The 4,972-nt window shown below is 42.7% G+C and overlaps 1 pseudogene; it reads right to left on the reverse strand.

Moving 5' to 3' along the window:
- Positions 1-3,655: 3,655 nt before the first annotated feature.
- Positions 3,656-4,772, reverse strand: LOC143274045 (speckle-type POZ protein pseudogene; annotated as a pseudogene).
- Between the last annotated feature and the right edge of the window lie 200 nt (positions 4,773-4,972).

Genomic DNA, 4,972 nt, shown 5'->3' on the forward strand with positions numbered 1-4,972 from the left:
CAAATGAGAGACAGACTAGGAAAGTAACCAGACAAATACACCTTTCACGATAGCCTCAAACAATATAAAATATCTTGGGGGTAACTCTAACAAAGAAAGTGAAATACTTGTATTATAAAAAACTTTAAGTTCGAGGAAGAAATTGAAGAAGATGTCAGAAAATGGAAAGATCTCCCATGCTCGTGGGTCAATGACATTAACATATAAAAATGGCCTTTCTATAAAAAGCAACCTTCAGATTCAAAGCAATCTACTTCAAAATTTCAACACAATTTGTTCCATATCTTTTAAAGACTAGTCCCAGCTTCATATGGAAATACAAGAAGAATTAGAGAGCTCAAACATACCTGAACAATTAAAGGACTGCTCTAGGTCTCACCATTCCTAATTTAAAATTGTCCTTCAAAGATATGGTAATCAAAGAGCATGTTATTGGCATGAATTGAATGGAAGACTCAGACATAAATCTACATACAGGGGCCATGCCATTCTAAAAGGTCTGTGCTGCCACCCAGGACCATGATGACCTCTGGGCCCTGACTGCTGCTGAGAACTATGTCTGGTCCATGGCCCTAATGCAGCCAGGGTCTTTGCCTAAACTTGACTCTTTGGACAGCTGAGCAACACTAAGTAAATGGATAGGTAGTCTTGGGTTTTGTCATGGACCTGGTCAGCTATACTCTCAAATACTATTTCTGTTTGTCTTTGGCTATTGGTGAGAAAGTTCAACCAATTTCCTACATCACCATAATACCTCTGGAACCCTACCAACTATTCAAAAACCCTTAGCTTTGCATTTTGGGGATAACAACCCCACATCTCCTATCTTCCTGGCTATCCTCTCAAACCATGGTGTTGGGAGAAAACATATTATAGCAGAAAATAAAGCTTATTTAATTTGACACAAAATATTTGTGTTGGTGGTCTTTACACTCCTTCAGTCAGAATATCACTACCCATCTTGCCTCTATAAGGGAGTTGTAATATATATGTGTCTGTACCTTTTGTCATCTGCCTGGGTTAGATTGTTGGAGTCTCCCAGTGTTGTTATTCATTGAAAAATGGGGTACCATGAGGAGCACCAAAGGATTTCCTGACTGACAGGCATAATCTTTCTTAAATCCATTGTGGAGAAGCAATCCAATTTCCTAATGGTTATCTTGGTGAATCACCCCTCCTAACACTGTTATTTCATTCTTAGCCTGTTGGATTAAGGACATCAAAACCTCAGAGTGGCTTGGGAGAAGTCTGAGCTTCCAGTTCAATGAAATGTTTGTTGTGGCTCCAGTCAGGAGTTCTTCCCTTACCTTGGTCAGAAGCTATACTGTGTAAATAACATGGTGGTTGACAAGGTATTCTGTTAGTCCATGTGTGGTAGTTATGGTAAGTTCATTACATGCTTGAAAGGCAAATCCATAACTAGAATAGGTATCAACTATTGTAAGGACAAAATAGTCATCCTATCACTAAGCTGTTGGCTGGTCGGCCTGGAGAATGGTGACATCTCTGGGGCTCTGTGTTGGTCTCTGATGTTGGCAGATCTGACATTCAGCAGCAACTGTAACCAGGTCACTCTTGATAAATGGATATCCATGTTGTTAAATACATGAATAACCCCTATCTCAGCTACCATGGCTACTTTGATCATGGGCCCATGGGGCAATAACAAGGATGACTTGGGGAAGAGTTTGACTGTCCGACTAATGGGTCATCCTATCTACTTGATTATTGACCTCCTCCTCTGCTGAAGGCATCTTTCATGGACATTTACTGTGGACAAAAGTATCTTCATATTCTTTGCTCCTTTGCAGATCTGTCCAAATACTTCTTCCTTAAATGTCTTTCCAAGTTTTCATTATTTTTCCCCTTTGTTTTTATTTTTAATTATGTCATACAATACATCCTGAATAGTCTCCCCTCCCTCCACTCCATGTAGATGTACTACTCCTCTGATTCCCTTGAGAAAAGCACAGGCCTCCTGGGGATATCAAATGAATACAGCATAAGAAGATGGAGTAAGAGTAGGCACAAACCCTCATGTCAAGGCTCAAGGAGCCAACCCAGAAGGAAGAAAAGGTACACAAGATCAGACAAAACAGTCAGAGACTCCCCAATCTGCCTTTGTTAGGAGCTGCACAAAAGCCCTGAGCTAAACAACCACAGTATATATACAGAGGACTTGGTTCAGACCCATGCAGGCTCTGTGATTGCTTCTTCAGTCTCTGTGAAGCCCCATGAGCTGTGTTTAGTTGAATCTGTGTGCTCTGTTGGCTGAGGTTTTGATCCCTTCTATCATCCTGCCTTCCTGTCTTCCTTGAGGTTCCCTGACCTCTGCCTAATGTTTGGCTGTGGATCTCAGTATCTGCTCCCATCAGCTGGGAAAGAATGCCCACTGTTGACTGTAGCAGGAATCTTAAAAGGTCTTATTAGTAAAATCAAACCTGGAAGCCAGGTATTGGGTTAATACTGGAAGATCAGAGAGACAGACCAGCCACAGCTACCTCACCTTGCCAATCCCTCAGCTGATCCTATTTCCTCAGACTGGAAGCCTCTGAATCCTCATCCAGAATGAATCTCAGCTGAACTGTTACTAAAAGCCTAAAATCTTAACCAGCCAAATGCTTCTAGTTTCTGGTCTTCATGCCTTGCATATCTTTCTGCTTTCCGCCATCACTGCCTGGGATTAAAGGCTCACCTTCTGGGATTAAAGGCGTGAGTCACCATGCCTGGCTGTTTCCAATGTGGCCTTGAATTCCCAGAGATCCAGTGGGATTTCTGTCTCTGGAATGCTAGGATTAAAGGTTTGAGTGCCACCCTTTTCTAGCCTTTGTATCTAGTGGCTATACTTTCTCTGAACCCAGATAAGTTTATTAGGGTGCACAATACTTTGAGGAACACAATACCACCAAAGTTGACGATTGGGCTAGGTACCAATCTATGAATATACAAAATTTCATTAGGTTTCTTTAATTGATGTGTGTGTGTGTGTGTGTGTGTGTGTGTGTGTGTGTGTGTGTGTGTGTAGACACTGAACAAACTTCCACAGCTGAGCAGAGCTGGATGGACTAAAATGGCTTTCTTTAAACAGAAACACTACTGGAATCCACAATCTGATTTTAAAATTTTTATTCACTTTGTATTTTGGGGGGTTAGGTACAGTCTACAGAGATGTTTGTGCCCATAGAGACAAGAGGAGAACTGTACAAGGATCATCTACAAGAGCAACAATTGCTTTTGTCAACTGATTCATCTCTCCATTCCCACACACTGAGTTTGGAGAAAAATGTCTTCATTCTCTTCCCCTTCTCTTGTAATCAAATATTCAGGTTTGTTTTTTTCCTTTCTGAGTCCTTGACCATATGTTCTGCTCAGTCCAATCCAGACAAGTTTCTCCAAAGAAACCCTGTTGTAATGTGCTTGGGGCCAGCAATTAAATATGAATTCCAGTTTACAACTCATTAGACAAAAATCAAACCAGTAGAGCAACAGGGAAAAGGCTGAGTAGATTGTACCCGAGTCCAGACCTTCCCCTCCCACACCCTTCCATTCAACTCATTTACACCTGTATTAAAGCCTCATCCACCATCTGTCTTTCCCCAGATTCACTGTAAATGTTACACAGATCCCATAGTCTATCCAGGTGTAATTGATAACTACACTGGCTGCTGCTTCTGGAAGAAACATGTAGGTCACAGCAGACCAGGTACTAGGGTCGATTTAGGCTTTTAAGGGGGCTGCCGGAAAGGGCAGTGAGCAGAAGCCAGGGAATGGTATGCTTCAGCTACCAAGTGGGGACATGTCTTCACTATTGTCTTCCAGCCTGAGGTCTCGGAGACCTCAAAAGCATGTGCTGTAATGAAATCCAGTGCCTCAGTTTTCAGCTGCCTTGCTCTATGGAGGTGAACCAGGAAGAGAGTATGGGCAGCATTCTCTACAGAGAGGTCCCTGAAGAGGGCATCCTCACACATGACTTTCAATCGCTCCAGGCCATACTTGTCAGCAGCTGCCATGCTGTCCAGGTCTGGTGCTTTTCCGGTGTAAATGAAGTCCATCAGTGTCTTGAAGACTTGTGGCTCTAGGTCATGGATCTCAAAGCGGTTATTTCTGCTCTCCTCCATGTCATGTTGAAACATGGCTCTGAAAACTGGAGAGCGAGCTGCTAAGATGGCCTTGTGAGCCTGAAATTCTTGGCCAGCTGCCACCAGGCAGCAGTCTGTGAACTGGGAATTCTCCCACAGCTCTCCTAGCTCATCTGCCAATGTGCATCTGGGAACCTGAATTCTTGGCTTTCTGTTCTGGTCAGAGATGGGCATAGAGTCATCAACCATACTCACCTTGCATAGGAGGGTGAGCTTGTCATTTGGGAGAAGCCAAGGTGCAAAGGACAAGAGGAAGTTTCGAAGGATGAACTTTTTATATCCCAGTTCAACACCTGGCTCAAACCTAGATACTATAGGTTTACTCTCTCCATGGGTTGTCTCTCCTTCCGTGCTGAACATCAAGAACTGGAACTTTGCCCAAACAGGACTCTTTAGACAGCTGAGCAACACTAGGTAAACTGACAGGTAATCTGCACTTTCCTCATCCACTCCCTTTGGGTGTACTCTCAAACACCATTTGTCATTGACTCCTATGGAGAAAGTTGGGCTTCTAATACTTTCCTGAATTTCCCCCAGAATAAAACGGAAGTTGCTGATGGTCCACCTGTAGTAAAAATTCTGGACCTTGATTTGGGTGTGGTCACATCTCTGGGCTGTCTGGAACCCTGACATTTCTGGAGGTAGTTTGAAGGTTAAACTGGATCTAAAATGAAGAACTAGCAATTGTTTTCTCTTCACTCTGTGGGATACAATAATAAACCTGGTTTAGATTTTCAGTTTCTATTTCTCATCTGTTCCATCTTCTATGAGGGTGGAAACTTGGGTCTGAAATTTTCTATCCAGATTTCAATAGTAGTTTCAGAGAAGACAGT

Source organism: Peromyscus maniculatus, chromosome 6 (assembly GCF_049852395.1).
Source record: "Peromyscus maniculatus bairdii isolate BWxNUB_F1_BW_parent chromosome 6, HU_Pman_BW_mat_3.1, whole genome shotgun sequence".
Classification (NCBI taxonomy): domain Eukaryota; kingdom Metazoa; phylum Chordata; class Mammalia; order Rodentia; family Cricetidae; genus Peromyscus; species Peromyscus maniculatus.